The sequence below is a fragment of the Leptidea sinapis genome, chromosome 6, assembly GCF_905404315.1.
Source record: "Leptidea sinapis chromosome 6, ilLepSina1.1, whole genome shotgun sequence".
NCBI classification, from domain to species: domain Eukaryota; kingdom Metazoa; phylum Arthropoda; class Insecta; order Lepidoptera; family Pieridae; genus Leptidea; species Leptidea sinapis.
In genome coordinates, this window is record NC_066270.1 from 10454988 (window position 1) to 10477339 (window position 22352).

The window sequence follows — 22352 nt, forward strand, 5'->3', positions numbered from 1 at the left end:
AGTCGACCGACCATGGCGAAAGCCGTACTGCCGGTCGTTGATCAACTGGTGACCCTCAAGGTATACCAAGAGCTGGCGGTTAATTATGCTCTCCATAATTTTGGAGAGTAGGGAGGTAATAGCAATAGGCCTGTAGTTTGCCGGATCCGAACTGTCTCCTTTTTTTGGGATCGGATGGACAAGGGCTGACTTCCATGAATCAGGGACTACGCCTTTTGAATAAGAGTGCCGGAATAAACGCGTTAGCACCGGCGTCAACTCATTTATTTAATTAATTACGATGAAGTACCAACAGAAAATAATGGAAGACCACATCAGTGTCGTCCTCCGCAGCAATTGAAATCTGCTCAAATATAACTAAGTCCCATTAAGCGTTTTTATATAAAATTTCAGTTTTTTTTGCAGAATACTGAATTTACACTAATTACCCTGTAATCTTTTAAACTCTTAATACTCTCGACGCATTTCTTATCATAAATATAACACACTTACGCCGAAGTCTTACTGTATCATTAATAAACGCAGTGTAAGGTTACTCCAAGTTTAAAATTAGTTCTCTCACATGTAATTCTGTAGTGACAAAGGCAAGATAAGGACAAAAAGTTTTAAAGGAATAACTTTGTATTTGTTAATAACACAATGAGAGACTGGATAATGAAAGATTGCACTGAATTTTTCTTTAATGCATGATGTTGCATTACTTGCAAAGACAGTAATACAAGCAAGATGGCCGATTATTTTGGTTCCATTGTGATTAACATACACTGTGCTTTGTTATGATTTTATTTCGGGTTTGCAATCTTAAAAAGCATAACTGATGATGACACTATGTGCTTTCAATATTTGGTTAAAATTCGTACAGAAGATTATGGTTCAAGACTCAAAAATCCAGAAAAAATCTACTGATTAATTAATTACCACTCTAATAGATATATAAAAATTATGAAAATACAATTAAGTGACAAAATTGGTAAATACAACTGTTGGTTGTACAACAATGGTTCTCTTAATTTAGGTTTTGCTACGCTTAGATTATTTAAAATTGCGGCCTTTGTCCTGTACCAACTTTCACTAGCGAGTAAGTAATAAAATCCCTCTTGGTTCTCCATCGGGACGTTACCCTAAATAGGACTTAAAGTATCTGATACGCTTCGACCCTGGTTATATCACTCTTAAAGATGGACTGTTTTATCAATCGCCTTTAACAACAACGGTATCCTTTGAACCGGATTATAATCCATATAACATAACAATGATCCAAATTTACTGATATTACAGAAATAAAAAGACGAAAGGATTGTGTGGTCTTATGAAACCACGGTAAAAGTGAAACTTTTTTTCACATTATAGACATTTAACTAAAAATGTTTGGAATAATATTTACATTAAGCACTGGCAAAAACAAACAAAAGAGCGTGGAGCACGGGCACAAATGAGTAATAGTCTATACACTACACGGTCAGCTGTTGCGAAGTATAGGCGCCGCCCGACCGTCACGTGACATGCAACACACAGACGAAAAAGTTTGAGACGATGTAATAAAAGTATCACTTGAAAAAAATTGCTTTGGTAATATCGTTCTGGAACATACTGTTGCTGAAATTTCTTCTAAAATAGCCAGATGTAATCCATGAAACAATCTAATATTTACGTCTACTGTATGTGTCCATCCTTTGTTTGCATGGCACTGGAAAACTGTTTTAAATTTTCTGTCCGTAGAGAGCTTTAAGAAGCTTAACGAGTGTCATGTTAACTACATTGTATTTGTTTTGTTTGGTCTTTGTTAAGTTCTTAAAATTTATCATAGATATCATAGTTAAAGTTTTAGTTACAGTGTGACCTTCGTAATGTTATCTTCTTTAACAGCGAAGATATGGATTAATATTACATGAATGACATAATGGCATTAAAATAAATAAAAAATCTATATTTACTTTAGTTAAATAAAAAACTATGAATGGTTAATTTAAAACCGATTATCCAAAGGTATAATCCGACCGATAATTACCCTTGGCCTTTCTGGAATAGGCCGTAGGATTTTTTAAGACTATAGGTAACATAGTCAGGAAATCAGGTCTTAATATGCAAATTTTTTTATTTTCAAAAATGAAGGTGATTTAGTTACGGTAGCATTAAAATATTTCAAACATACTTGCTTTATAAATATATTCAATACTTCATAACAAAGACAAAAACTTGTCTTTATTTTTAATTATGTTTATAAGACACCTATAAGCAAAAAATCTAGTCCCAAACTGTCCGATCACTTAAATATTCAGCTGTGGAGTAATAGGATTTACGACGGAGCCATTTTTTAGTAACACATTTAAATTTATTTATAGATAATGCCTGAACAGTGGCTGGGATTTTATTACAAAAGTGTATATATACATTTATCCTTGCTGTTATGTTTCTTATGAAGCCTACTAGCATTAGTTACAAGCAAAGTTACATCTCATTATATTGAAATTCCTTTCATTGTTTGTAAAGAATACATTTTCAGAAAACTCAATAAATAAGTTTAAAAGTATTTGCAATATACGCGCCACGCGAAAGCTCAAGGGAAAATTAAATGGAAATATAACCAAGTCAGGCTATTAAGTGTATTTAAATAAGGCTAAGGAAACTAAACTTTCCCGGCTTTTCATGACATTATAACCTCACGTCTGTAACAGGTATTTACTTAGGATTTATCTAGTTATAACACTGCCGGGTAATCCTTAAACAATTACGTCTGTATTTGTCAAAGAAAATCAAGAGACAACTTGAATAATAGTTTTAGCAGTAATTAAGCATTCATTACGTTTTATCCCTACTCATATTATAGATGTGTATGTGATTTTGTTTGTTACGCTTTCTCGCCTAAGCGACTGAAACGATTTTGATAAAATTTTGTACGAAGATGAAGAAAGGGCATGGGCTACCTTTCGTCGTGAATAAGGGGCGTGGAGAGTTTGAAATTGGGGTTGGAAAATTTAAGTCAGTCATTATTAGAGATGATTGTTTTTTTCACGGGCCACTTTATAGATATAGTATCATAGCGTGAAAATTTTATGTTTTAGCAAAAGATGTGAAAACAAAAATAACGTAGTTTATAAAAATGTATTATCCACAGCAATTTCTATGTGTATAATTTGCCTATTAAGTATCTTAGAATATAAAAAAATTCTGCCAAAGTAACCATTCTACACGGCCAAAGCTGCGGGTAAAAGCTCGTATTTATAATCGTATTATTAATATCAATATCAATTAGTGAACATCCGCTACGATGTACTCTTGAAAATGTATAAAAGAAATAATTTAATACCATTTAGTTAGTCACTTACACATATATACAAACTTGTTTATGAAAAATAAGGGACGAGACGAGCCGGACGTTTAGCTGATGGTAATTGATACGCACTGCCCATCACAATGCAGTGCCGCTCAAGATTCTTGAAAACCCATAAATTCTGAGCGGCACTACAACTGCGCTCGTCACCTTGAGATAGAAGATGTTATGTCTCATTTGCGCAGTAATTTTACTAGGTACGGCGCCCTTCAGACAGAAACTCAGTAATACGTACACATTACTGCTTCACAGCAGAAATAGGCGCCGTTGTGGTACCCATAATCTAGCCGGTATCCTGTACAAGGGAGCCATTGGTGAAATTTGTCCTTTGAACTTCTTAAAAGCAATGTTATAAATTTAAATAATTCCACTCTACTCATCTTAGGTTTTATTAAAATATGATGAAGATTTATTGAGAATGATTTTTACTGGAGGGCTTTGGATGTCATGAAATTATGTGAATTTTAGTTAATCATAATAGTATGTATGAATAAAATAGATAAAAATTCTGAAATATAACTCTGCTTCTTTGATTTTTCTTTAAATTATGCATTTTTGTAAATTAATGCTATACTGAGTACTAATCATTGTCTTCAAAACTGCATACATTTCCAAATCTACAAAATGTAGCAGCCCCCCAATTGGCCGACGATCTGGTCAAGATCGCCGAAATGGATGGATGATGATGCGTAGGAGCGATCACGGTCGTGGAGATCTTTGGGAAGGGCTTTGTTCAGCAGTGGACGTCTTCCGGCTGATGATGATAGATATACTTAAATAATTAAGTTCAGTAAGTTCAGTACATGTCAGTTCAATTCTACGATTGACTCAAGTGTAGAGACAGCCTTAGATTGGCTTCATTCTCGATTAATGGCACTATACGTTTTATTGAAAGCGACGAGCTGTTATGAGAGATAGTACTTCATCAAAAGTTCAATTAAATTTTCGTACCTTTCGTCGAGCACACACGCTAGGGAACGCGTGAATTAATGACGGTACATAATAAATGTGTGTGTAGAGAACAAACTTCTGTTATATTTTAATGACAGTGTTTTTGCACCTGCCTAAATATTATCACAACACGTATAATTACGTGAATCAAGATAAAATTCAAACATTATTTTTGCTTTTACTCTGTGAGGAAATTATATGGGTAGAGAAATCATGCGTAACACTCACTGACTACGTAACATCTAATGATGATCCGACGTTGTCGGAATCTCCATTAGAAACTTAGATCTTTTATAAATCCACAGCAACTAGTAATGATTGCCTACCACGTGTTGTGATATTACCTGATCGATTACAATATATTATATTGTCTCTTCCGCGTGGATGCTATGAAGCAGCAAAAATATATATTTGCCCGCGTCTAGCGTGACAATATGTTGTCGCGATTGTCTCTTGTTAAAATTGCAAAATTTGAATTAAATCTATTTAGTAGTTCGCCCGCCGCCGGACCGCACCAAAGTATCGCGCACTGGGTTGGTCATAGTCGAAAGTGAAAGGCAAAGTTTATTTTTTAGGCACTTCGGGCTTAACTTTAACCATTTCAAAACCCTAATCTAAGCCTTCAACAAAAGGAGACTAACGGGGCACTGCAGATAACACAAACAATCTCAACTAGAATGAGGCATCAGAGATTACAGAGCGTGTTTAGATTCTGTAATAGTGCAGATGAAACCCCATTACACATCCCCTCTGAATGTGGTCCTTTAATGCGTAAACGGCGCAAACGTAGCATCTCTTCGGCGAGTCCAATTCTTCAACCACTTGAGATACGTCAGCTCAGTGCAAAAGATAGAATAAGATTCATGAAAAGAATCAATCTGTTAGCGTTACCAACATATTTATAATTTTAATTAATTTATAATTCTATATTTGGTTGATTTTATTTAATTTGCATGATTTATTTAATTATTAATATTATTTTTAAATTGTAATAATCTATTAAAATGTAAAATAGAGACAGTCAACTGACAAAACCAATGTGACGTTATCAGTTGACTACGAATACAGGCATTCAAGTTACAGCACTGGTACGGGGTGGTCGATTAAAATGTTTTAAATTCCATTATTACAGTAATTTATTACTAAATATAACCTTTAAAATACGAACTTTAATAATTATAAGGTTTGATCTAAAAACAGTGAACATTGCTAATAAATCTTAGCATTGAGCTATTATAGTTAACAGTGGCTACCACAATAGACCACATTGATCGTAGTGAAACATGACTGCACTTCACTGCACTAAGAGCCGCTTTACAAATCATAACAATAACATATCTGTCTCTCTATGAGTTTGTGGTATAGTTTACCACGTACATGTACAATAATACAATAATTCTCAAACTAAAACAAACTCCTAGGATATTAGATTGAAGACCGAGGTCTGTATTTGAGTTTGACTCAAGTTTCAATCGACATTTGAGCTAAGTGTAGTCAACTTCAGTCTCACAGAACGCAATGCTTTAGCGACAACTGATATTCTTGCGACTAATATTCACATGTATAAAGTGTACGAAGCAAGACGATATTAGCTTGAAATTGTAAAATTCTTAAAATACTTCTGAGCAACCGATCGAACGTTGGATCAAACATAGAAAATAAGGTTTAGCCTCAAGGATTATTTATTGTAATCCAATCTAGATATATTTACAGCTTCAGCATTTTACATTACATTTTATTATTAACCAAAGTACCCAAACGTATTAAGAGTACCTATGTTAAAAACATATACAAATACATACAAATGAATTACTTATTTTTTTAAGCTTAGTTTTCATCATTCCACTATCGTTAATCCTTAAAATATCCTCTGGTGTTTAAGAGAATGTGGGTGGAGGTAGTCACTTAATAACAGGTGACCAGTACAATCGTTTGTCCTACTTTTCCATAAAAATAATCATACATTTATTTGGCTACACAAAAAAAGATAAAGTACCACTGAGAAATCCAGTTTGGTATAAAAAATATCTAAATAGGAATATTTGCAAGCAAACCCATTTTCTTTAAGCCAAATAACAAAGTGTAAACGTAACCTAAGCTATTTGGTTCACAAAGCTACGTCGAGAACAAACTTAACTAATCCCATCTACCTTCCCGAGACAAATTATAAAATAATTAAAACTGTCTCCCCTTAATTTACGTTCATCAAGTGATTCTCTTAAAGCAAATCTGCTGTATTTAAGCTAAGTGACAGATTTGGGACATTATTCTCATTAAAAACTGGTCAAGCCCGAGTCTGAACTGGAAAATGGTTAAACACCCGCAATAATATGTTTAATTGACGTATTGAACGACGACGAAACGACACTGCAGATTGTCCGAAAAGTTTGTTCAATTCTTTTAGACCTCCTCTATTAACCTCCCCGCCTTTTTAATTTAAAGTGCACAATTTCTTTAGGTACTTTGGACATTGAAAAAATACTGACCTTTTTTAAACAAAATAAGGGACGAGACAAGCAGGACGTTCAGCTTATGGTAAATGATACGCCCTGCCCATTACAATGCAGTGCCGCTCAGGATTCTTGAAACCCAAAAATACTGAGCGGCACTACTACTGCGCTCGTCACCTTGAGATATGAGATGTTAAGTCTCATTTGCCCAGTAATTTCACTAGCACCCTTCAGACCAAAACACAGTAATGTTTACACATTACTACTTCACGGCAGAAATAGGCGCCGTTGTGGTACCAATAAATTAGAGAGTCGATTACAACATGACGCAATGAAAATATTCCGACGCAAAAAATACAGTGCAAAAAGAAGGACTTAAAGAAAATTTTGAACCGAATAGAATAGTTATATCGAATTTGAAATATCCAATAAAAATTTGGAAGTTGCTTCCCAAAAATCAACTTTGCTGTCAAAAATGTCCAAATTTTCGGCTTTAACAACGTTTTTTTTTTTAAGAATTTAATAGAATTAGTACTTTCCTAAAACTCTAACCGAACTGTTTTTAATTTAATAGGTAAATTTTGAACAAACAAAAGAAAATCAGTAAAATAAATGCCCATTTGCAGCTTAGCCACATGATCAACACAAATATTGTAGGGTTGGTCATAGCATTTTCAATCCTAGTCAGTCCGCGTCTTAAGTGTTAATTGCGCAAATTAGAAGTATTATCATTATTTTTATGTTAGACAGCGCTATGATAAATAATTCTTATAAAAATAAATTTCTTAGTAGTATTCATTAAATTCAAATATTTTTATTCAAAATAGGATATGATATCGCTTATTGAAAGTCAATAACTACCACCCATTCGAAAAAGTATGCCTCAGACCCGTGAAGAACGGGCGCAAGAAAATCAGCGAGCTTCTTTTATTTTCATTAAAAATCCCAACTTAATATTATAAATGTAAATGTATGTTTGTTTGTGACGCTTTTACGCCGGAGCTACTCAACTGATTGTGATGAAATTTGGTACAGCGATAAACTAAGGACATAGGCTACATTTTATCATCGGAAAAATCTATGGTTCCCGTGGGATTTATGAAAAACCGAAATTCACGTCGATAAGCTATATCTATACCAATAGTAGGTTTATTTTGCCATAAAAATCTTCCTCGAGATAATATCCATATAATATGTTGAGAACGGTAGCGAAAACGGGAACCGGAACTGGAATAGGACGAGATTATCTTCAATTCCAACCTTATTATTTTTAAAAACCCTTTAAATTCGCGGACGAAGGCACGTGCATCAGCCAGTATAGATATAATGTAATATCGTACAATAAAACTTATTAGTGTAAACATTATCTTTTTTCTTCGCTAGAATAATAAGATATAAAATAATTTTCACAAGAAAGAAAATTATTAAATTAATATGGTACCATTTATAACAAGCATGGAAGTGGCACTGGCTACTTCTTATTCCACGCTCTTAATTCCTCTGGGTCTGTTATTTTAAATTATGCAAAACAATTTGTTGTTTCTTTTCAGCAGTTGCTTAATATTTTTAACATTTAAATGAATTACTGCGTGCCTTAGAAAAAAAAATTGAAAGCAAGTTCAATTTTGTACGCATATTTTATAACAAGCATATTTTATACATTGCATACTTTGGTTTAGTTTCACACATTTGTTTTGTATTACTCTAGAGTTTTAAAACATTATAAGATGATATTTTCAATAAAATTGATTTGCATTATAACAAATTGAAAAAAAAAATCTTTTTTCATTGGTTTGGAGTTAAAAGGAATAACATGTGGTTAAGTATATGCCGTTTAATTATAGTAATTATATTTCAATATATCCAATATTCTACGCCCTGCAACTATATAAGGCGCAAATTGGGCTTCATATCGAGTCCTGTTCTCACCTCTGGGCGGGCGCTCCCCAATAACAGCTTCTTCCATTTGACCGTATACAACGAAGAGCGCTTCGAATCATCGACGATCAAGTCATCTCCGATCGGCTTGACTCTTTGGCGTTGCGTAGAGATGTGGATTCTCTCTGCATCTTCTACCGCATTTATCATGAGGTTCTGAGCTTGCTTTGATTGAGTCTCTGAGCCAGAGGCCGAATTCCACTAACGGATTTTACGTCAAAATGTAAAATACCACCCGCATCACATTGAAGACAACCGCGCGTTTTCTAAGTTAAATTTCTTACCATGCACAGCCATTTTGTGGAATCAATCACTGGCTGCTGTTTCCTCGAACCGATACGTCTTCGGGACTTTCAAGAAAAGAGCATACCCACCACCCATACATCCTACCTTAAAGGCAGGTAACGCATATCTTGACACCTGTTATTGCGGATGTTCGTGGGTGGTTGTCCCCATCCCGTGAGCCTCTTGCCCATTGAAACGTCGTATACAAAAAATATTAACGATAGAATATAAAAAAGAACCTAGTCAAATCTAAAAATATAACATGTCTTATTTTTTTTCGAGATATTCCACCAAAATATACGAACAACAACGAAATACAATAAGATTTGGAGTAAGAACATCTTGTGAGCAAACGCAATTTGCGAAGAAATCTCTATCATGCCTATTGGTACAAACACTTGTCAAGGAGTGGTTTACTTAGGACTCTCGGTCGATGCGGGCCGGGAACAGACACACAGATTACACTCCCTACCTTTACAATCATAATATTTGAACATTGTGTTTTTTGTTTGCGTAACAAATCACAAAATAATAAACCTACCACAGTTTTCCTTTTGAGTTATTTGTTCATAATAAAGTAACTAATCGATAGATATAAACACTTTAATAATATCGAAGTTTTTGTATATATATATTTAGAAAATAACTGCTTTACTTCATAAAAAGTAATAGAAAATAAACTGTATAAATATATAATTTGTATGGACTTATGGGATCCAGCTGTGGGGCTGCATCAAACGAACAAATATTCGAATCATATAACGTTTCGAGAATAAAGTATTAAGGGAAAGTGTGAACGCACCTTGGTACATTCGAAACAGCGTTCTCCATTGGGACCTTAACATTCAGTTCGTTGACAAAGTAGTACAAAAATACGCTGAAGCTCATTAAGATATTCATCATCACGTGAACGTCGAAACAATCCAGCTCCTTGATAACACTGATATAGTAAGAAGAGTAAAACGATCAAAACCTTTTGAGTTAGTGTAGTGCTAGTGAATTAGTGTAATAAAATACAAAAATAGTGATAAAATGACACATGAACAAAGTGGCTTCCCCTTAATAGAAACATTAAGAAATGTGTTAATGGACACATTCTTTCCCCTCGTTTACACCAAGAAACATGTCATAAACTTGTTTTATACAAAACTTGTAGAATACTTGTCAAAACATAATTATTTGTTTTAAGCATGTAGTGCAATTGTCTGAAACATTTTTTCGTTCATACTGTGTTGCAAACTGGTATTGCAAGAGAATGTGTGCGGCGGTGATTCCGTTTGCTTAAAAATAATTGAGGGGGTGATGGCATGTAAATAATGTGTATTCTGCTAGAATGTATGGTGCAACTTTTTGAAGCAAATTCTCCAAATTTACTATTGTGATTCTAACAAAATTTTTAAATCTACTTCTGTCTTCTACACTTAAACCATTCAATATAACACGATATACCGCTTCTTGGTGTCGTCTCCTCAAAAATGATCACGACCAGTACTTACGTGTTTTTCTTGCATTTGCTTAATTTTGTATGATGTAGCACCTTCGCGTTCCATTATCAGTAGGTAGTGTCAGTCGTTGGTAGACCTCCGACAAGATGAACCGACGATCTGGTCAACATCGCCAGAATACATTGGATCAGGGAGGCGCAGGACCGATCGTCGTGAAAATCTTTGGGGGAGGCCTTTCTCCAGCAGTGAACGTCTTCCGGCTGATGATGAAGAATATGAATATCATTTATCATCAAAAACCTTAAAACCTATTGCGTTCGAGAGATATTTTCTTCTTTCATTACAATCTTAACCGACCTGTGACAACAATATAAGTTTGTTCACTTCCAATGATTTTATATAGAAATGTTCATTCATGGATAAAATAGTTCCGAGATCATTTCGACTAAAATGTCTCGATGTTGGTATCTGACATATTGTCGTATCTCTGTTCCCCTCTAGGTTCCATTAGTGACCATTTACGGGCGAATTGCCAACTCGCCGTTCCGTCGAGGTACATACTGACATTTCCGCTTTCGTATTACAAGATTTTATTCTGAGAATATATTTTTATTCTGTAAAAGGGATGCATTTTTAAATTACTGCAAATGGATTGTAACCAGCTGGTGCTTATCAATAATAGTTTTTTTTAATATAGATTATAAAATAACAAAATGAGTGAAATATGAGTGGAATTTGTATCATAATATTCTATTTATTTATTTATTACTCCAACAGGGTGAGCACCAATACAATACTTTTATAACAAACACAGATAATAATAGATATCTTATCTTTCTAAGCGACGTATAAAGTGATGTATATGTTTCTACAATATGATCCCAGAAAATGTACAAAACAAATGTGTTACGAAATTTTAAAGAAATTGTTAAAAAACGTGTGTTAGTGTGGGAAAGGTTACTTACTATAGCATAATAATTAATGATACCATAGACTGGGACTGAAGCGAACACCCTCAGGCTCTTTAATTATAAATGTTTATTGTACGATATTACATTGTAATCCGTATTTTATTAAAAAAACCCCGCTGAGTTTCTTGCACCAGTTCTTCTCAGGTCTGTGGCAGTCTATGTTGAATTGGTGCTAGTTTTTAACGTTCAATTAGTGATTTTGAATCGTAACTTGAAAAAAATTCCTTTTTGAATTTGAAATTGAATTTCAGGTGACACCATAATTATAGGTGCAAATCGAGATCAAGTAAAAAACGGACACAAACAGAGCATAACATACGTTTTAGCAAATTAATATTTAAACATAATTAAATTAGAAAAAAATATTGAAATAGGGAAAAATTGTATTCTTTAGTAAGTTACTTTGGAATTTTCAACTACGCCTGGTAGTCCATTAGAAATCCTCAAAAATCCATACGTAAAAAAAAAAGAAAAAAAAAAGTTTTAACTAAAAGTTGTTGAGTATAAATTATTAATCATTAAAAATGAGTAGATGCATTTTATTTATTAATCGAATATTTAAGAGTTATCAGCAGAGGTAGAAAAACCAGTTCATTAAATGGGCCATAAATTTGGCCATTGCAAAAAATGTTTATAGGCAATAAAAGATGTGAAATTTTATACTCTACAATAATAGTTTCAATAACTTTTTCACTGCATAGTTTGCGACATATCGGCCAAATCTTTTTTCAAGATGGCGCTTGTAGTGTCACCTGGATCTGTCAGCATTATGTAATTTTATTCACAGATGTGACCCTAAACATTATAAAAAAGACAACTTACACAAATTAAATTTAAAATCACAATTTATGAACGATCCGGGCCCTGAACCCGCAACCTCTCGCGTTTCGTGCGAGCGCCCTTCCACTGAGCCAACCATTCGAGTGACGTAAAGTCATATAAATCTTGATATGTCTTTGTTCAACTCTCAGGTTGTGGCTTCATCTACAGTCTCTACTTTACAGTTGATAACCTGCTCAACCCCAATATTTGCATTTTATGAAATTGACTTGAGGTGTCGGTCTTTCAAATCTAAACAATTTGTTATTTTTTGTCAAGTGATAACGTAATTCTGGGATTTGTGCGAGCGCTCTTCCGCTGAGGCAACCGCTCGATTGACGTAAAGTTCATAAATCTTGATTTCTTTGTTTCAACTCTTGAGTTTAATCAATTCCAGAAGTATGAGTCACTCATCACTTTAAAAAAATAAACATTTCCAAAGTACGTTGTTTTAATAACATCAAACAGAGTTACCCACAATATGTTATGATATTCGAAAAATCTTGGCGAAACTATATTTATTTATTAATTGCGTTAAATAGTTTCAGGTTCTGTTCGCTGTGGAATCGAGGTAAGCTGGGCCGGGCTTCCGTCCCCGAATTATCGAATAAATCCATTGCGTTTTAAGAGCTTTCTAATGGGGCGTTTAGGATCTTGATCCTCTTTCATTTATACAAATGCTTTTATTTTCCTTGAAGACAGCTCTAAGCTGATACCATTAAGGCATATATACTGATTTATATAATTAGTTTATGCTATAATATTGCAATAATGGCAGCATTTTATAACTGCGTAAACAAAGTCCATACGTACAGGTATAATTCAAGTTGTTTTTTATATTGTGTTGTATGAAATGTTGTTAGAGATTTAAATAAAACACTTTTAAAGGATAGCTTTTTGCGTAAGAGTTACATTTTTATTTTAGTTAACCCGAATTTCCAAGACATTTCCAGATCTCGTTTTCAGGGGGACTCTCAGTCTAATTTAAGTTTTACGCAATAATCTAATGTAAAAACAATTACACGCGTTTTAATCCTTTAAAAGTGTTTTATTTAAATGTGTTACACTCGCGTAAAGCTACCGATATTAGGTAAAGGATTGGTCTCCGCTACGCTCTAACTAGATACTGCAGGCGTAGTGCCTGGCGTCTTGCCACTCAATGGCATCTTTCTAATTTTGTAACATACGCTTCGTGTTATTTTACATTGACATTAATAAAATACAAAAGAACTAGTGATGATTATTATCAAATAAATCACAACTTTTTATATTTACCTGGTATCAAATCTATATATACATATAAAAGAGAATGTATGTTTGTATGTTCCCTAATAACTCCTAAGCTATTTGACCGATCTCAATGAAATCTTTTGTAATAGATTCGTTGAAGCTCAAGGATGGTTAACATATATAGTTTGTCGTGTCACAATCCCACCCACGCACTCACCCACGCATTTACCATATCTCTCGAACCATTTATTGATAGAACAACGTCTGTCGGTTCAGCCAGTATACGATAAAAGGTAAAACCAAAATCACGCGTCTTACTATTCTTCAGGAAGATAACTATTTCTTCAGCTCTTATGTTCGCCTGGTATAAATAAAACGAATTATCATAGTCTGTGTTGATTTAGATCGTCTTTAAAGCGAAGGGTAAACAGAAAACATGCAAACAAGGTGTTTTTAGACAAGTTTTGTGGTGAAAATATAAGATTTGGAGCTATGAACACTACTTTATCCTGTTACACATACCCTTAAGTCTTACTTGTAGGTTGCTAATGCTTATTGTTGGTGAAAGTTAGCACTCCAAAGCTATTATGAACTACCAGTTTTCTTTGCAGTTAAACAAGTTTTTTCTCGGCATCATGCATTTGTTTAGTATACTACTATCATAAAAGTTGTTCTTATAGATTTTACTTTTTATGTAGGTAGATTTATTCAGATTAGTAATCAATAATGAGGATTGTTAGCAATTAAGCAGTTTGCGCCTGTTAAAATGTTACATTTACTACCCAAGAATTTTGAAAATATTGGCTTTGTTACATAGGAGCCGTGAACTCATTCGCTCAAGGTCGCCGGCATTTAGTGTCGCCTTAAGTAAATCAAATAATTGTATTATTCACAAGCGTATTCAGCGCTAAATCGAGATAAATTTACTCCCGTGTAGACTGTACGTAGTCGTTAGTACGAGTACGTAAAACATAAAGTGTGAAGTTTGCAATAGACAAAGTTAGGTGTAAGGATGCACATGGCACTACTAAACCCCAATTTACCTCAATATAACTTTGTCGCTACCAGCGTGGGACTCCGACGAACCTTTACAGTTCATAATGTAACTTAGTTGTTAATTATGACATACCTACCTAGTTAACAATTACTTCTAGGTATTAATTTAAGTACAGAATGAACACTGTAGTTATATCTGATGACGACAAACTATAACTTTATTAATTAATTTGTAAAAGACTCTTTATGTGGTGTTTCCGCGACGATACAACATGGGTAAAAAAGCGCGTACACTTTCCTCTGGTGTTGCAAGAATGTGGCCGGCGGTGATCACTTAACACCAGGTGACCCGTACGCTCGTTTGTCCTACTCTTTCATAAAAAAAAAAGACTTGGACAAATGATTCGTCTCCGCTGCACTCCAACCAGACACCGCAGGCATAATCGCACAGTGCGGCAACTAATACTACGCACTCTACCCAAGTGGGAGTTTTCGAGCCAGTCTCGAATAATGTGTGACGTTGACATGTCATATATTCTGTTAAACTTTGCTAATAATTGAAACTAAAATGCCGGGTGCCGTAGTAAAACTTTGTAAAAATAATACTACATGAAATAAGAAAGACACTGGGATCAAATATCAGTAAGTATTTTGTATTTTATTAATTTCAATATAAAATAACGCGTATGTTACAAAATTTTAAAGATGCAATTGAGTGCCACGTACACAACAAGCATCTAACAGTTGACGTAATAAAAAACCTATTGTTCTCAGCTAGAAAGAATTCTAAAGGAATCAATTTTGAGAAAATAAATGCCTATTATGCCTTTTTATCTAGTTGGAGAGCAGCGGGGACCAAACCTTAATCTAAGGTTCATTTATTTAATACCATACATATTTGATACCATACATTCTTTACGCCCTTGTGCGACCAGAAACTTAATTAATTAAAAAGTACTGAATAATTCTCAACGAGAAAATATATAAAACATTTTCACAAACCACACAAGCATATTTACGTTCGGATTAATTTTTTTTGCGAATGTGAAAACATCGAAATTGAAATTTGCACGAGCAACACAAATAACCGCAGCGGGTTTAATTGGCGGAAAAATAACGATGTAACTGAAATTCACCCGAAATAATTTAATTTGTATTTTAACAACACATAAATATTTCGATACAATCAATCCGGACCTAACGGTAATGGATATGTTATATACCTATCTTATACCACAGTAGGGAGAGATGCTATGCAATAATGTTTACACATTACTTCTTCACGGCAGAAATAGGCACCGTTGTGGTACCCATAATCTAGCCGACATCCTGTGCAAAGGAGCCTACGGTTTCTGTTTTAAGGACGCCGTAGCCAATGTGAATTCCTAACATCTTTATACCACAAGATGATTCATAATTTTGAGTTTTGCAAGAATTCTGAGCGGTACTATTTTGAAACAAAACTTAAGTCTCTACGAGTCAACATCTCCTGAACATGCCTTGTGTTAATGCAAATCAGGTGGCGAATTAGTGAAAGACAAAGCTAAGCTGAATTTGCACTCAAGAAAAACTCATAACATTTGGATTTTAATATGGATTTTCGCAACATAGCGCCAAATTCAATCAATATTTCGGCACTACATTGTAATGGGTACTAAACATCTTAACTGTTGCCTCTCAATATCCCTACTAATATTATAAATGAATGTAAGTTTTTTTTGTAACGCTTACACGCCCAAACTACCGAACCGATTTTGATAAAATTTGGTACAGAGATAGACAAGAGCTTCATTGCTCAAAAATTAATGGAGGGGTTGAAATAGGGAATGGCAGTTTCTATGGAAATGCGTCATTATCGAAGATAAAACCATGAAACTTTGTATTTAGGCACTTGATGAAATAATTTATAAACATTTGTTCGAGCATTTTTGAAACTTTTACCTACATGGGGATGAAATAGGAGATTAAAGTTCACAGGGAAATACTATTAAAGAGTCTGTATACAATGACAAGGGATATCCGCTGTTTCATAGAAGAGCGCTGCCAGCAGCGGAAAGAGCAGTTTGTATGTGTATTATTTGAAAAGTATTCTAAAAGATAAAGAAAATTGCACAAAAACAAAAAAACTATTCAACTCGGACGAAGCCGCGGGTAAAAGCTAGTTTTTCATAATAATATGTGCATAGGCGTATTAGTGAATTTGCTATAAGCTGTCATAATATCAACACCAGGAATAAACATAAACTTGTAATGCCTACTACTCGGCTAAGTCGAGTTAGTAAGTATTTTGTCGGGCGATGTATATGCTTTTACAACAAGATCTCAGAAAATGTTCAAATGTGTTACGAAATTCAAAAGAATTGTTAAAAAAACCTTGGTGTGGTAATGGTTACTATAACATAAATAAAATAACTTTCTTAATGAAACCACAGATTGTGAATGGAGCGATCGGCCTCAGACTATTAAAAAATATGTTTTATTGTACGATAACATATAGTGTATATTAATATGGTAAAAAAAATCACACTGAGTTTTTTGCGCCCCCTTCTTCTCTGGTCTGAGGCAAACATGTGGATATTATCATTTGATATACTATAACAACCTAAATTACACTAAATAAATAAATATAAAATAAATAAATAAAAAATAAATAAATTTCACTAGGTAAATGAACCTTTGAAAGTTATTTTTATAACTTTCAAGGAGCCTGATTTACTTAAAAATTTGCACACGTTTCGAATCTCGACAACTAATATTGTCATCACTTTGGTTGTGTATCCAGGACCACCGGTATAATTAAAAGTACACTTGATGTTGTTTTATTAGCAAATAAGAAAAAATAAACGGAAGTTAATTAATAAACATGCTTTTTTTATGGAAAAGGAGGACAACCGAGCGTACTTTGAAGGTGCCCAAGTCGTATCATCTCGAAAACACCGCACGTAGTACGTGGAAGAAAGCTCCTTGAAAACCGCACTCTGATGATGATATCCTAATTGGATGTAGTTCCTGAAAAACGTGTCAAGCAAACATCACATTTTAAGGAATTCGTGTTTAAAGTCTAATAAATACTAATGTATTCGATACATGTGGGTTGGGCTACTAAGTCACAAGTTCATTTAAAGAGTGACAGTAGCGCTGCCATTTTTTGTCAGTCCGTTAATATAAATCACGTGACCAGTTTTGTGTTCTTAAATCTATTTCGAAATAATTGTGGTTCAGAACGTTTTTCTGGATTTATGTCCAATTTGTGGCGTGTCGTTTGAAGGTGGAATTCGGCGGCAGGAATCACGTGAAACAGCTCTTCGGAACACTCCCCGTGTGAATGCGGTAGAAGACACAATGAAGCGACGTCTATACGCAACGCCAAGTGATCCAGCACTGGCTCTCTGGGTTTTATAGAAAACAGAACTAGACAACTAGTATGTTTGGTATAAGAACCCAGCGACTTTTTAGTTGTATAATGATAGTAATTTTTTACATTACCAAGTTTTTTTTTATTGGAAATGTGTAAAATATACCGCCTTTGAATCCTAGTGAGATAATTGCTTACTACACGTAAAGTTATTATACATCAGTAACGTATAAACAAAAGGCACGTATCATGAGAAATATAATTTCAAATATTTTTATTCAAAATAGGATGTCACATCACTTATTGAAAGACAAAAACTACCACCTATTCCAAAATGAATGCCTCAGACCTGCGAAGAACGCGCGCAACAAACTCAGCGGGCTTTTTTTTTAATATATGGTTAAATACTAACATCGTACAACAAAAATTATTATTTTATAGCCTGAGAGCGGTCGCTCCATTCGTAATCTGTGGTATCATTAAGAAAGTCATTTATATGTTATAGTTATAGTAACCTGTACCACACAAAACGTTTTTTAACAATTCTTTTGACTACCGTATACATTTGTTTTGAAAACTATCTGAGATCTTGTTGTAAAAGCATATACATCGCCCCATAAAAGACTTACTAACTCGACTTAGCCGAATAGGAGGCATTATAAGTTTATGTCTGTTAGGTGTTAGCATTATGTTTATGACAGTTTCTAACAAAATCACTTATCTGCCTATGTCCATACACTAAATTATCAAATATATATTGAGAAGCAACAGTCAAGATGTTAATTTCTTTAAATTTTGCTTTCCATGATTCTTCGCAACGATAAAATTCCACGCTTATTCTCAGCGAAATAAATGTGTTCAATACATAATCTGAAATGGATTAAATTCATTTTAAAATAGCATCGGATAAAGTTCGGGGTATAAAAAATAGAAAATGTTTATGGAAGGACAGGCAAAAACTGACTAGCGTATAAAGCCCCATTCCATTTCATATTCACGAATTTTTAAACAAAGGATAAATATTTGGTATTTTCATGGACACAGTGTTTTTAAATAATATTATTTCCTGAATTTATTCGTATCTATCTGACTGGGTTAAAAGCGTGTACTAAAACAAAGAATTGAGTTTTCGCCTAAAAATAATGAAATAGTATTTTTTTTTTGTATTTTTTGATATTGAATGTTCATAATCGACTAATACTAATTAATACAATTAAAATAACGCTATTATTCCATTACATAGTTATCTGCGCAGTTAATAATTATCGGGCATAAAAGGCATTTATTTTCTCAAAATTTATTCCTTTAGAAATCTTTATGATGTCACTTGTAACACTACTACCGCTTTGGAAACAAATAGCGCTCTTAGAGAGAAGAAGCGTCGTATTCGATATATGTATGACAATTATAAATATAGTGATCATTTATCAATAGCTTGTTACACTAGCCAGGCTCTAAATGATTTATTAAAGCTGCTAAATACTTTTAGTAGCTTAAATATATCTTGAAATATAAAAATGATATTCAAATTATTTCATTTTAACTTATTTGGAAAATTTGGTGAGAATGGTCGTTGAAAAGCAGTTTTTGTATTCATTAACGAGGAATTGTACACAATATAAAAAGTATTTGTGCTATCTCGCCATTGAGCTAGGTCGTAGAGAGAGCGGACAGCGACCAAGAACGAATGAGGCTTCAATTAAATTTTAATAACTTTCACAGAACTATGATGTTAAAGTTCAAATTTATAAAAGAATATTTTAACTTTTATTCACCAATTGTTCAGGAACTTAAATGAGGTTTTCCCGGACTCATGTTATTTTACAAACTATCTGCTTACAAAGCAGTAGTGTTTTGTTAGACTCGTTAGTCCTATCACTAACGATCTGGGTGTTTTTCAATTCTCATCCAAATTTTTGAGTCATGAATTATGTATTTAGGAATGTTAATGAATTAAGTCGGATCCTTGTGTATGTCGGTACAAAAACATGAATAGCAAACTCTGTGCATATTTTAACAATGATCAATCTTTCTGTATAAGTTCTGCATTAAGTTTTGATAATTTTTAAAATAATTGTCTGTATTTTTATGACAGTAAGAGACCAGACGAGCAGGACGTTCTTGGTTGCAGCTGATGGTAATTGATACGCCCCGCCTATTATAATGCATTGCCGCTCAGAATTCTTGAAAAACCAAAGTCATCTTGAGACATAAGATGGTAAGTCGCATTTGCCCAGTAATTTTACTAGCTACGGCGACCCTCAGGCCGAAACACAATAATGCTTACACCTTACTGTTTCTTCATTCTGTACAAAAGACTGGTAACATTTCTGCGTGTTTCTCTGTTCCGGCTGAACTTATTAGGGAGCAACTTGCCTTTTATAATGAGTACCTTAGCACAGTTCTATTTCAGAAAATAAATTTATTTAAACAAAACAAATCCTATAACTATATTTACAATATTATCATTACGTGTAAGCGTACCAAGAATACTGGCAGCATTTCCGTGTTAGATAACTAGGCTGATCCGTTTACCGAAATAGCTGCTATCGCTTGGGTTTCCAGTAGCCTTATTGAGGCGCGAAGATAGTACTTTGTACATTCGCCTCTGAGCCCCACAGGCCAAGTGTCTCGACACCAAACGGAGAATAAATAAGTGCTCCCCGCAAAAAATATAGATTGTTTTGCGGGGAACTTTGAAGAAATCGTATGGTGAGAGTGGCCGCTTGTTATAATATCATTCGCATTATATTTTGAAGCCCATTTTAATACATACATTAAAGGCGTAAGCTCACATTATTTATCTTTCAATATTTACGAGTGGAACCTTTTCTCCAGTATTTTGAAGCCCTTTTAGTATTGAAAAATATAATGTGATCGTACAATGTTATTGAATACATCAAAGCTATAGCTTACGGTCCATTAAGGGTTCGCCGAATCGATTTGGGTGCATGGAATACGGTAGGTATTATTTTTGAAGTAAAATGGAATTAGACAATTGTATTTTTATGCTTATAACATATGTTCTGGTCTCCGCATATTGCATAAGCTACAAGTTGGAAAATATCTAGGCAATCTTTTAAAATATCAGTTTTTTCGAAGCTTCATCATCGTCATCAGCCGAAAGACGTCCACGGCGTTCCACAAAGATCTTCACGACGACCGGTCGTATGCTGCTCTCTTCTACGTATCCTAGCGATCTTGACCAGATCGTCGGTACATCTTGCCTACCAATACTGCTGTAATTCGCGGATTTTACTGCTCCACAGGCCATCTGTCCGTTGAACAATTTGCCCTGCCCACTGCCGCTTCAGTTTCGCTATCATTTGGGCTATGTCAGTGACTTTGGTTCTCATACGGATCTACTCATTTCTGATATGATCTCACAAGGAAACTCCAAGCATTGATAGCCCTCTCCATTGCCCTCTGAGCGACCATGAGATTTCTCATAAGGCCGAAGCAAATTTTCGAAGTTTATCTTTTAATAAATGATTGCACTTACAGTAATGAATTAAAATATTTGAATTTGAATTATTATTGATTGGTTGCACAAAATAAAAAACGAATTTGAAGAAATGCGAACACATAAATTCCCACGTCAATGATTGACATAATTATCTTAAACAATAGTAGGAACATAATTCGAAATAACCAATCTCTACGTGGTAACAGAGTTGACAACTAAATTAACATATTAATAGATTCAAAATAACCTATTGAATTTATACATAGGCTACGTAGGGAATCATCGCGGGGCAGGGATAACTGGGATAATCACATCTAAGGATTTGATTTTCCGCTAAATTAAATAAAAGTAATGAAATAGTCCCTCAGTATTCTATTTGAAATGAGTTGGGATCGTGAAATAAGACGAGATATTTATTGTTCGGTTGACGGGTGAGACATTGATTTGTGTACTATTATTTACACATTTAAAAAAAGAAGGACTTCGCGGCGTGATATTAGCAAGTGAAGCACCGTTATGCTAGTGTGTGTGCGGTTACGGGGGATACTAGTTACACAAATTTTTCTCCCTTAAATAAGCATATATGGCCACAAATACTTATATAGTATCGTTTTTACATTTTATCACAACGCACGATGGCATTTTTAAAATATTTTATTGAGACGCAAACTGATCTGTCAAAGACGATGACAATTCTCATAATGGCCGCCTATCGGCCTGTAGTAGTGTAAGAGTGTGGGGCTATGTATTTACACGTTAATCGGCTTGTTTTGGTGCTACACTGTTATGTAAGGTGACACGGAGTCCTTATTTTTTTACTAGTCTGTGTTAGCTTTCAATTGTCATCAGAAGTTAATTGCAATTAGTATTATAAATGGATTGGTGGCCTTTGATTGAACCATGGGTTTGATGTTCAGTAACATTTTTTATTTATTTATTAACATTTAAACATAACTCGTGTAGGTCACAACCGTTTGATTACATATGTTGCATTATTTTACGTAGATTGTAATTTAAATCTTAATATATTTACATTCAGATGTTTGTTTCCAGTGAACTCCTAAACTAATGAATGGATTTTAATGGTGATTACTTCATAGAGTACAATTTGAGGG

At 34.1% G+C, this 22352-nt stretch overlaps 1 protein-coding gene across 1 annotated transcript in view; it reads left to right on the top strand.

The window, feature by feature from the left end:
• LOC126965039 (poly(rC)-binding protein 3) overlaps positions 1–22352 on the top strand; it is a 137176-nt gene that overhangs the window by 38320 nt on the left and 76504 nt on the right. The window contains exon 2 of the mRNA XM_050808468.1: positions 12739–12761. The gene's annotated coding sequence lies outside the window, so the exon portion shown is untranslated. The remainder of the gene's footprint in view (positions 1–12738; positions 12762–22352) is intronic.